Source organism: Hemitrygon akajei, chromosome 13 (genome assembly GCF_048418815.1).
Source record: "Hemitrygon akajei chromosome 13, sHemAka1.3, whole genome shotgun sequence".
Taxonomy (NCBI): Eukaryota; Metazoa; Chordata; class Chondrichthyes; order Myliobatiformes; family Dasyatidae; genus Hemitrygon; species Hemitrygon akajei.
Genome location: NC_133136.1, coordinates 108364953 through 108377996, shown reverse-complemented (window position 1 = coordinate 108377996; position 13044 = coordinate 108364953). Strand labels below are relative to the sequence as shown.

At 42.5% G+C, this 13044-nt stretch overlaps 1 protein-coding gene across 1 annotated transcript in view; it reads right to left on the bottom strand.

Annotated features, from left to right (window-relative positions):
* Positions 1-12991, bottom strand: part of arhgap24 (Rho GTPase activating protein 24) — a 465634-nt gene extending 452643 nt beyond the window's left edge. Inside the window, exon 1 of the mRNA XM_073065242.1 lies at positions 12877-12991. The gene's annotated coding sequence lies outside the window, so the exon portion shown is untranslated. The remainder of the gene's footprint in view (positions 1-12876) is intronic.
* Positions 12992-13044: the final 53 nt, after the last annotated feature.

Sequence of the window (13044 nt, the reverse complement as noted above, 5' to 3'; positions counted from 1 at the left end):
AAACAATGTGACTACACAACAGGAACAGAACAAATTTAATTACTTGTATTGAGATAGGGTGCGGAAACAGCCCTTCTAGCCGGGCCACCCAAGAACCTCCAGCTGAATCCTAGCCCAATCAAGGGACCATTTGCAATGACTAATTAACCTAGCAACCGGCACATCTTTGGACTCTGGGAGAAAACAGGAGCACCCAGAGGAAACCCACACGTTCATGGGGAGAACGTACAAACTCCTTACAGACAGCAGGAATTGAACCCGTCACTGGTACTGTAAAGCATTGTGCTAGCCACTATGCTACCATGCTATCCCAATTCTTGCTTACAGATGCAAGCCACTTCTTGCAGGAGGAATTTCACTCCACTTCCCCACACTGGATACAATTGACATTGCATTATCATTTTCTGGATCCAGAGGAATAAGCCACGGTTTTACCATATGACTAGCAAGCATTTCATTTTCAGCTGTGTCTAGTAAACATGAAAAATGCTGGCACTTTAACTTATCATGTGCTCATTTCACCAGTGGACCTGGCCTTTGCATAGTAGCATATCCTACAGACAGTATGTACAGTTACTTTGCACCAGTTTGCTGGGGTGTGGCTTTATCAACAATAACCGTCACACCAACCACCTGTCAAGAAGTGCACAAGATCATCTCCAAATCCAAGCCACATCTTATACCAATGAACTCCTTAAAAAACTGTTGTGGGATACCTTCAACACAGAGATATTGATGATTCAAGGGGACTCAGCATCAAACACTTAATGAGTCAGTAATGCTCACCCTGCATGGATTAAAGTGAAATGATGACAGGACTGATATGAAACTATGTCTCAGAATTAACATTACGGAATCAAGGCACACGGTGTAAATGGCACCTTACAAATGGAGTGATCACAAGTCCTTTTTAATCTGAAGGGACTGACTAAGAACAAGAAGAATAGAGATAGTGCTATTACAAGGATTATCCTCAATAATAATGATCAGTTAGGTGCACAGAGCATCTGTATTTACTGGCGAGTAACTTTATTGGCTCCACGAGCAAACATATGAGACAACTAAGTACCTGTGTGCACACCCACTAAGTATCTCCGACCTTCCGTGGACAGTCAAAGAAGAGAAAATACACGGGAAAAGGAGTCGATGCTGGCCAGGTGTTCTTCCTGATTCTGATGTAATCTTGTGTTTTTGACGTGCAGTCATTCACTTGTGTGATGGTTGATCTCCACACAGTTGTTACTGCCTGTGCACCCAAAATCCTTCACTTCGTATCTCCCTTATCAGAACAATCTACGATGTTTCAGTTTCATTGGCTGAAGCTCATCTGACTGAACTGTGTCAGCTTCTCATTAGATGTGGCCCAGGGCTACAAGCAGTATTGCTTTATGGCTCTTCCTTCAGCCTTGTGTCTTGGGTAAAGTATTTTTGTTCTTTCCAACTCAGACTGACTCAAGCCAGGTCAGCTGAACACAGGGCCAGATGACCAGATAGTAGGCTATCACCCGTTAAATCGGATCCTAACCCATCCTCCCCAGTCCTGCAACCCTCTGCTTTCTTCAGGGTTTACTCCCTCCCCATTAATCTCCCCCCTGGCACATATCCCTACAAGTGACAGAAATGCTACATCTGCCCATTCACCTCCTCCATTCAAGGCTTCAAACAGTCCTTCCAGGTTAGGCAACACCTCATCTATGAATCTGCTGGGGTTGTCTATTGTATCTGGTGTTCACGATGCAAATGCTTATACATTGGTGAGACCCGATGTAAAATAGGGGAAATCGCTTTATCGAGCATCTCCACTCCCTCCACCAAGAGCAGAATTTCCCACTGGCCAACCATTTTAATTCCTTTCCCCATTCCTGTTCTGACATGTCAGTCCATGGCCTCCTCTTTTGCCACAATGAGGCCACATTCAGAGTAGTGGAGCATCACCTCATATTCCGTCTGGGTAGTCTCCAACTGTTGGCATGAACGTTGATTTCTCTTTCCAATAATTTTTTCCCCTTCTTCCTTCTTTTTCTAGCCTCTTACTTCATTTCCTCACCTACCTGTCCTCTCTCCCAGTGACCCTCCTTCTCTTTCTCCCACAGTCCACTCTCCTCTCCTATCAGATTCCTCCTTCTCCAGACCTTTACCTTTCCCTCCCACCTGACTTCAATTATCAACTTCTCACTGGTCCTCCTTCCTCTCCCACCCCTCCTCTTTTATTTTGGCATCTTCCCCCTTCCTTTCCAGTACTGAAGAAGGGTCTCGGCTCGAAACATCGGGTGTTAATGCATTTCCATAGATGCTGCCTGACCTGCTGAGTTCCCCTGGCATTTTGTGTGTGTTGCTCTTGGCTGCTCTTTCTGCAAGCCTGCATTTTGCATAATAAAGTGGTTCCTATCTGAAAGTGGTCTCAGGTGTTGCTCAGGTTAAGTCATCCATGATTCAGTTCACAAAATGGAGCCTGCAAGGACAGTCTCACGAAATGAACACCCCCATGTCTGCAATAACATGTGTGTTTCCACTGCCCTTGCCTCATGTCTGTTCACTGATTTGTAGATTTTTGTTCTTTCTAGCCAACAGTGGCATATAAAAAGGGCATTGCTGCTTTGAATTCATCCATTTAAGTTTGGAAACATATGGTTTCACAATCAACCTTATATTAAAAATTCCAGCCCTCAATGTGAGATCTTCACACAAAGGTACTGCTCCAACATAATATCACCATCATGTTCTGTGTCATACGATCATGGTCAATCCATGAACATGGTTGTTCTTGGCAATTTTTTCTTCTGAAGTGGTTTACCTTTGCTTTCTTATGGGCAGTGTCTTTACAAGGCAGGTGATCCCAGCCATTATCAATATTCTTCAGAGATTATCTGCCTGCTGTCAGTGGTCGCATAACCAGGACTTGTCCCAGCAGCTCATACAACCACCCACCACCTGTTCTCAGGAGCTGCACCTTGCCCAAGGGTGACCTACAGGCTAGCGGAGGGAAGAAACGCCTTACACCTCCTTTGGTAGGGTCACAACTCGACAGCACCACCCAAATATAGGCAAACAAAATGGTGATTCAAAAGTAGTTTTCAAAGCATGCTTCCCATGCATCCACTATCCATTCCATTGCTTAAACTTAAAGAAAGCAGAGTAATAATAATGAATTACTGCAGACTTTTGATTCAATAACCAGAAAAACCAAATAAAATCAACAACAAATAGTCTGAGTAGAATGATTTGAGTGTGTGACCCTACCCATGAGTCCATTGTTCGCAATGTCTTTCCCAGCACATGATTATTGAGGTTACCACTGGAGTGATGGTGTATTTTCAGACCTGAAATTTGAGAGCCCCAGACTGTTCGGCCTTTATCCTGAGTTAAACTTCTACTGCCTCCCCAGGATTGGTTTTACCTCACAGAGAATTTACATTATTGGCAATCCAAGGCATAGTCACTCACCAGCTCTTCTGCAGGTGCAGCTTTTTATTTTGTCCTCTCAGACTCCTGAAAATCATTTGCACAGGAGAGGCCATTCAGCTTCCCAACCTTGTTCTGCTCACCATCTACCCCATTTGTTTCCCCAGTAGGAGGCAAAAGAGAACAGAGGTAGGAAAATAAATTGCTATTTCTAAATTGCTTTCCTTCACATTTGATCGCAGACTATTCCTGACCACACCCTCACCAAATGACCTCAACTTCCAATTCCCTCACCAGTGCATTGAGGACCTCACAGTTGGACATCCACAGGTGCATAAGCACCTCTCTGCTTCCTGCACTTGCAACCTAAAATCTAGTTCATCATGGAATAAATAGAGACAAAGTGAAGACAAGACACATTTCATTTCAGATCTAGTTACTGTAATACCAGTCTGACCACAGAAAGTGTAGGAAATGTTCAAAAACCTGTTCTGATGTTGCAATAACTGGCCAAAATGATATTTCTGTTTGTTAGAAGGGATTATTTTCTTCCATAGATGATTTAAAATCTAGCAGGGTTCCTTGATTTTCTTTTTGTGTTAATAGTTAGCTTAGCATTGACATTTATAGCCCAATAAAAAGTTAATAGAGGCCATTAGAGATTGTGATGCTTTTGAGAGCTTTTTTACATTATCTGCAGCTAAAATTAAACTTTGGACATCAACTATTTTACACACACAAAAAAAGAGCTGCTCTTTTTATGTGCTTTGTGTTGTGAAAGATAAAATATGCTGATGAAGAAACATAAACATAGGGCAATGGGAGGGAGATGCTGTGCGATTAGCCTCAATGATGATGATCCCCAACACAGAAGCATCAGAAACAAAGATGCCATCAGACATAGGAGCAGAATTAGGCCATTCATTCTTGAGTCCGCTCCACCATACCATCATGGCTGATTCATTATTCCTTTCAACCCAATTCTTCTGCCTTCTCCCCATAACTTTTGACACCCTTATTAATCAAGAACCAATCAACATCTACTTTAAGAACTGTATACCCAAACAGTTACCCCATCTGCGGCAATGAATTCCACAGATTCACCACCCTCTGGTTAAAAAATTTCCTCCTCATCTCTGTTCTAAAGGGATGTCCTTGTATTGAGGCTGTATCCTCTGTTCCTAGACTCTCCCAATATTGGGAACACCCATTCCATGTCCACTTTATCTCGGCCTTTCAATATTCAATGGGTTTCAATGAGATCCCCCTTCATTTTTCTAAACTGATTCCAGCGAATGAAAACAAAAGCTATTAAAGATTCATAGAACACAGAACAGTACAGCACACGAACAGGGCATTCAGCCCACAAGGTTCTGCTGAAACAGCTAAAAGCAACTGAAAAACACCGAAACACTATTCCTTCATCATGTCCATATCCCTCCATCTTCCTTACATCCATATGCCTATCCAAATATCTGTTAAAAGCCTTCAATGTATTTGCCTCTTCCACCATGCCAGGCAGTGCATTCCAGTTATCCATGAACATCTGAATAAAAAAAACTTACCCTCACATCCCCTTTGAACCTACTCCCTCTCACCTTCAATGCATGCTCTCTGGTATTAGACATTTCAACTCTGGGAAACAGATACTCTCTGTCCTCTCCATCTATGCCTCTCATAATCTTGTAAACTTCTATCAGATCTCCCTTCAGTTTCTGGCGCGCGAGAAAAAGCAACCCAAGTTTATCCAACCTTTCATGATTGCACAAGCCCACTAAGACCGCCAGCATCCTGGTGAAACTCTTCTGCACCAACATCTAAAGCCTCAATATTCTTAAGTGGGGTGACCAGAACTGGATGCAATGCTTCAGATGTGGTCTAAACAGAGTGTTCTGAAGTTGCAACATAACCTCTTGACTTTTGAACTCAATGTCTCAACTAACACAGAACAAGCATTCCATCAGCTTATCGACCTGTGTAGCTACTTTCAAGGAGTGATGGATCTAAGATCTCTCTGGTCTGCCACACTTTTAAGGATCTTGCCCTTAACATGTACTGTCTCCTTGCAGTTATCCTACCAAAGTGCAACAACTCACAATTACCTGGGTTAAACTCCATCCGCCATTTCTCTGCCCGTATCTGCAACTGATCTATATTGTGCCGTATTCTTTGTCAGTCTTCTACACTATCCACAACTCCACCAATCTTTGTATCATCCACAAACTTACTAACCCACCCATCTATGCTTTAATTCAGGTCATCTACTGTATATACATCACAAACAGCAGAGGTCCAGCATAGATCCCTGTGGATCACCACTAGGTACAGACCTCCAGCTCAATTAAGTCCCTTCAACCACTACCCTCTGTTGTCTATTCACAAGCCAGTTCTGGATCCAAACAGCCAATTCACAACAGATCCCATGCATCTTAATCTTCTGGATTAGCCTCCTATGAGGGATTTGTCAAACGCCATACAAAAATCCATGTCGACAATCTCCACTGCCCTACCCTCATCTATCACTCTTGTCACCTTGTCAAATAACTCAATCAAGTTGGTAAGGTAAGGTTGGTAAGGCCACACACAAAGCCATGCTGGCTCCTCCTAACTAGGGTATTGGGTTTCCAAATGCTTATATATCCTATCCCTAAGAATTTTCTCCAGCAATTTCCCTACAACTGACGTGAGACTAACCGGTCTATAGTTCCCAAGATTTTCCCTTGTTCCCTTCTTAGATAAAGGTACAGCATTAGCCACTCACCAGTCCTCCAGGAACTCCCCTGTGGCTAGAGAGGACATGAAGATACTGGTCAAGGGCCCAGCAATTTCATCTCTTGCCTCCTTTAATAATTTGGGGTAAATCCCAACAGGCCCTGGGAACTTAACCTTCTTAATACTCTTTAGGAGGCCCAACACTTCCTCCTCCTTGACCTCTAAATGTACTAAAGCAGATATATGCTCAGCACAGATGATCTCGTCTTTTTGATTGGTAAATACTGAAACAAAGTTCTCATTAAGGACCTCACTCACATTCTTCATTTCCAAGCAAACGCTCCCCCCTTTATCCTTGACTGGTCCCACGCTCTCCCTGATTATCCTCTTGCTCTTAATGTATGTATAGAATACCTTGGGATTCACCTTAATCCTTCCTGCCAAAGACTTTTAATAGCCCCTCCTGGCTTTCCGATTCCCTTCTTTAGTTCTTTTCTGGCTCCTTTATAATCGTCATGTGCATCGTTCTGAAGCTTTACATACCTTTTCTTTCTCTTCTTGACTAAATCCATCACCTCTCTGGACATCCAAGGTTCTCTTATCTTTCAATCCATGTCCCTCCTTATAACAGGAACATACCTTTTCTGTATTCTGTACAATTGATCTTTAAACACCTTCCACATGTCTGATGTGCACTTGCCAGAGAAAAGCTGTTCCCAATTTACACTTCTTAGTTCCTGCCTAATGCCTCCATACTTTACCCTACTCAATTTAAAACTCTCCCACAAGTACCATACCTATCCTTATCTATAGCTATCCTGAAAGTTGAGGAGTTGTGGTCACTGTTCACCCACTGAAAGGTCAGTCACCTGGCCAGGCTCATTAGCCACACGTAGGCCAGCCAGGCCTCCTCTCACTGGACCATCCACATGTTGATTTAAGAAACCTTCCTGGGTACACTTAACACATTCAGCCCCCTCTAAACCCCTTACACTTATTAGTTTATATTACTCCACAAACTTTAATTCTTTCATTCCTGAGATCATTCTCGTGAACCTCCTCTCCAATGCCATCATATCCTTTCTTGGATAAAGGGCCCAAAACTGCTCGCAATACTCCAAATGTGTTCCGACCAATGCCTTATAAAGCATCAGTCTCTCATTAGGCAGGGAATGAGGAAATATAAAAATAAAGTGAAGAAGAAAAGTCTGAATGATGCTCAGGGGGAAAAAATGAAGGCAAATCAGAGGCCTGAACGAAGCTGGGCTCCAAAACAAGGGAAAGATTTGAGAGGTGATGGAATCAGGAAAAGCTATTCTGGAGAAGTTTGGAGAAGCCCGGAGTGGAGAGGAATGGGAAGACAGTTAGTGATGAGATTAGAAGGGAAGGAGGATATCAGAATGTAACTAGGCTTGCTGAGACTTGGAGATTCTGTCAACCAAAGTTAAATATCAAATTGTGTCTAAACAATCACATTATAATAGTGATTCAATTACCTACCATGTGTTATGTCTATTAAAGTAAGATATGATGAGGTTAGAGCCAGATTTAAGGTTCAGGTTTCAAACCCAACCTGCCAGCTCTCAAAAATGTTAATTCCCTTTTTTCTCTCCTTTGCGTTCTTTTTACATAAAAGCTTTACCTGACACAGTTATGTCAGTTATGACTTTATTTATCTATCAATTTCATTAACCTAATTATTTCTGAAATTATAAACACAAGAAAATCTGCAGATGCTGTAAATCCAAAATGCTGGAGGAACTCAGCAGATCCGTCAGCATCCGTGGAAATAAACAAACAGTCAATGTTTCAGACGAAGACCCTTCTTCAGAACTGGAATTGCAGAAATTCCTAAAATTGTTTACCAAACTAAATGCTCTTGCATCATTAGCAATTTTTAATATTGTCCTTGTTTTCTCTAAGTCAACTTTTATATAAACAGGATGAAAGTGGACCCAGCACAGAACCTGCTCTACATTATGTCTAATGCTGCAATAACTTGATAGAGATTTGGTTCACACTAACAAATTTCTTTCTAAACTGCTAACTTATTAGGTCCAAACATTTGCTCCAAGACTTCCAAGTGGTACGTGATTAAATGCATTCTCCATATGCACTACTGCTACTACATCCAAGCAAAGGTGCCAAACAGAAGCAGGAACTTCTCCAAAAGCAGCTTTCCATGGTCATCTGCATTTTATAATTCCTTCTTTAAGGTACAGTCGATCTCTTGGTTTTGAAAAGAATAAACTCTGCATGAACTTAAGAAGTTCATTTCTTTCAGCAGAAAAAGGCAAATTTGCACTTTAATTTTCATTTAGAAAATACTGTAGTCTTCTCAGATGGCAATCTCTGATGAATGACCGTGCTGATGCAATCCAAAAGATTACCCAGTTGAGCATTGTCAATAGTCATTGTTAATGGCCCTGTTTTGGGTTGAACAGTGATAGATGCTCAGGTGTCAAAAGAGGGAAAAATATACTAAAATTAAGTCAGTGGTGTTCTGTACACCTCAAGAAGTTTTTGAGTAATTTCATCAAATGGAGACCCTGGCCACAGTGGTTTTGGGGAAAAATTATCATTTTAATGTGCAAGATTATTCTAATACCATCTGCAGATATCCCCTGTGCTGGAAACGACAGCTACTGTAGACAGCAGAGCAGTCAGCATAACACCTTGCAGTGCCATTGACTCGGGTTCAATTGCTGCCTGTAAGGAGCTTGTACATTCTGCCTGTGATCATGTGCATTTCCTCGCACATTTCAAATAGATATGGGTTCACAGGTCAGCTGATCACATGGGTGTAAAAGGGCAGTGCTGGCTCATTGGGCCAGAAGGGCCTGTTCCAGTGCTGTATCTCACATAGCACTGTGATAGATAAATAAATATTGCTGTCAGAACATACAGTGTAAAGTCACAGTCTCATCAAATGGAGACCCTGGTCACTATGTGATTTTGGAACAAATTATTACAAGTATTCTATCACACAAGATCATTCTAACAATAAAGCCTGCAGATTTCACCAGTCCTGGTAAAGACAGGTGCATTGCTATCAGAACATACTGTACTATAGTACCAAGTTGCTCTTTCACATCTTCAAAGATTACCACACTGCAACACTGTCACACCCAGAACTTATCAGTGTCCTGGAGGGAGTGGGGCAGTGAGGTTAGAATTCTACTGTCTTCCAACATACTAGTATAAAGTTTGCAAATGGCCTCCACAAAACATCAAAGCCGGCACCATTAGTGCACATAGAGGGAGCGACTCAGTCACATTCTGGGTGGTTCCTCTGCCCCAAGAATTTACACTGACTTAGGGACAGATTACATGTGTATTGCTGCTCAGTTTAATGGTCCCATTGGAGAGAAGTGAAAATAAAAATAGGGGAAATGACAGCTGATTATGAAACAGGCTAAAATCCCTAATAAAGATATTCAGAAGAGGCTGGTCTGTAAAACTTCTGTACAATGCATTCTTGCATAGTCACTTGACCATTGTGTGGGTGCTTATCAACTGCTTGTCATCTTTCCACGCTGGACCGGCTGAAGTGTTCAGGGCTTTTTGTGAGTTGTGAAATACATTGATATTCTTTCCATGCGTGCCTGAAGTACAATTATGGAGGAAAATATGTAGATACATAGAGGGTTTCTCTTCTGATTATTCTGACACTTCTGGACTTTTCGGAATTTCCCTCAACTTTTATATAAACTCCACTTTAAAATCGGTGTTGATCAGCTGCACAGTGCACAAATGTTTTCAACTTGTTCTGTGTCATGAATTGCTTTGACTAGAATCAACTCCTGGCTAAGCAGAGAACTGGATGCATTGCAATTTGCACAACATATCACATATATGATATTGTAGTTTATAGTGTACTCTATGTATGGCACTGTATTGCTGCCACAAAACAACTGATTTCACAAACTATGTCCTAGATAATAATACGTCAATGATTTGGATGATGGAATCGGTAGCTTCGTTGCAAAGCTTACAGACGATATGAAGATAGGTGGAGGGGAAGGTGGTTTTGAGGAAGTAGGGAGTCTACAGAGATCTTAGATGAGGAGAATGGACAAAGAAATGGCAGGTGGAATGCAGTGTTGGGAAGTGTATGGTCAGGCACTTCGGTAGAAGAAATGAAAGGGTCAAATATTTTCTAAATGGCAAGAAAATACAATAAAACTCAGGCACAAAGGGACTTGGGCATCCTTGTGCAGGATTCCTTAAAGGTTAATTTGAGTCTGTGGTGAGGAAGGCAAATGCAATGTAGCATTAATTTCGAGAGGACTGGAATATAAAAGCAAGGATTTAATGTTGAAACTTTGTAAAGCACTGGTGAGGTCTCACCTGGAGGGTTGCGAGCAGGATTGGGCCCCTTATCTTAGAAAGGATGTGCTGAAACTGGAGAAGGTTCAAAGGAGACTCACAAAAATGATTCCAGGGTTAAATGGCTTGTCATATGAAGAACATTTGATGGCTCTGGTCCTGTATTCACTGGAATTCAGAACAATAAGGGGTGACCTCATTGAAACCTATTGAATGGTGAAAGGCCTTGCTGGAATAGATGTGGAGAGGATGTTTCCTGTGGTGGGAGAGTCTAACACCAGAAGACAGAGCCTCAGAATAGAGGGGCATCCTTTTAAAATGGAGATGAGGAAGAATTTCTTTAGCCAGAGTGGTAAATCTGTGGAATTCATTGCCAAAGGCAGCTGTGGAGGCTATGAATATTTAAGTCAGAGGTTGACAGATTCTTGATTGGTCAGGGCATGAAAGGATAGGGGGAGAAGGTAGGAGAGTGGGGCTGTGAGGAAAATTGGAACAATCGTAATGAAATGGCGGAGCAGACTCAATGGGTCAGATGGCCTAATTCTGCTCCTATATCTTATGGTCTTATAATAAACCTAATTCAGATTCTGGTCCCCACACGAGCTCCATTCCTTTTTCATAATACCATTCGAAAGATCGACTTATTGAAGTATTTACCTTGAAATCTATTACTGCACCTGTTCCACCTGCAGCATAGGTGCCACAACTGACCCCGTACGCCATTTAAATCCCCAGCTGGCAAGTGAATGAGTCAGGTGCAGGCTGGGACCCCACAAAGTGGCAATGCCCCTCAGGAGAATGTTAGTTTTAAAAAGGGCATAAACATGAGAAAATCAGCAGGCTCCACCCCTTCCTTTCCAGTCTGGATGAAGGGTCTCGGCTCGAAATGTCGACTGTTTACTCTTTGCCACAGATGCTGCCTGGCCTGCTGAGTTCCTCCAGTGTGTTGTGCATGCTGCTTTTAAAAGAGCATTCCTTTTTAAGGACACCCATTCCTTGCAGCAGTTGCACATTGGGTATTTAATCAGAAGCTCCAGCCTGAAGTCTAGGAGACAGGAAACATTCCTTCCCTCCAACCATCAGAAGAGGAAACTCTCTGTTGCCTGCCAAGTATGCTGATGGTGCCACTGCGAACTTGAACCAGAGGGGCCACAGATAAAACAAGGTGACAGGAGAAGCAAATATAGTGATGGAAATGCAGCATGCTCTACAAAAGAAAGTCAAAGCACGGGAGAGTGAAATACAAATGAGGCGCTGCAGCAGCAAGCAAAGCTGCAGTGAGAAGTAGTTTCAACATTCCTAGTGTACCTCCTGCCAGCTGCTGAAATATGTATTCTGGCAGTGTGGGAGGAATCTCTCAAAGTATTATGTATGGAAAGGTCAGTGCCATGGCTACATACCGGTCAGAAGGATTTTTTAATTTTATGACAAAAATATGAATCTAAGATTCTTTTATGTTGTGAAATTCACATTGAAGAAGGTGATGACATGTTACGATTGATATCTTTGATATGTGCAATCTTAAGACCATTTCACCTTCCATTTCTGGGGATGGTCATCCGTCAGTTGTGGAGCACAAGTGATAAAGGTTGTACTTGGTATCAGTCTGGTCAAGGTTTATTTTAAACACAGGAAACTCTGCAGATGCTGGAAATCCAGAGGAACGCCACATTTCGGGTGTTCCAACCTTTCCCTTTCTAGCAGATAGTGGATGGTAACTGTGAATGAATCTGACAGCAGTTCAGGCTGTAAACGTTTTAACCAGACTGCAGCCGGTCTTATTCACAGCACTGGCCAGGCCATTCACATTTTCCAACCAAAAATTAAAACAGTGACTAAAGCATTCTGGAGCCAGACAGACAGTGAAATCTTGTGGCAGTGGCAAACCATCTGAATGCCTCTCAGGGGGAAATGTTAACAATTTTCTCATACCCCCACCAACCAACCACTCCCTCCCCCCTCCACACTCCCACTAAGTTCTAACAGCATCTTGCGTAATCTGAAGACCCTGCATTTCATTCTGATAACAAGGAATGCTGATGACATGGGACACCGTGCTGACATCTACAACGCGACAGGGAGGACATAGATTATGAGATGGGTCACGCTATTAGTATCCCGATTGACACTGACTTTGTAGACATTAAGACCCGCTGCAGACACACGGATAAAATGACACCACATCAAGGACAATTTACAAAAAGCAGCGGGGTTTGCAGTTCCAAAGGATTTTTGTCAGGGTTGACCATTCGAGGGGTCAGAAACAGATAATTAATCTAACTTAATGAATTGCCCGAATACAGCAGCAGCCAAATTGTATAATGGCATCGAACGCAGGCAGTCCCGACGTCAGCAGCTTCCTGGTTGCAGCTAAGGCCAGTTCGACCTTTACTATCCAGCACACAGAAATAACCCTTTAAAATATAAACCTACCGTGGGATTGACGATAAGAGAGGACCGGAGCAGAAGTGGGAACGAGAGACAAGTGGGGAGAGCTGCTCACGCACCACAACAATCCACAGACATGAACTCTGCAGCTGCGAGAATAGTCCGGGGAGGAAGTAGATCGAAAATCAGCTGTCTCTTCAGTGAAAAGTTTTG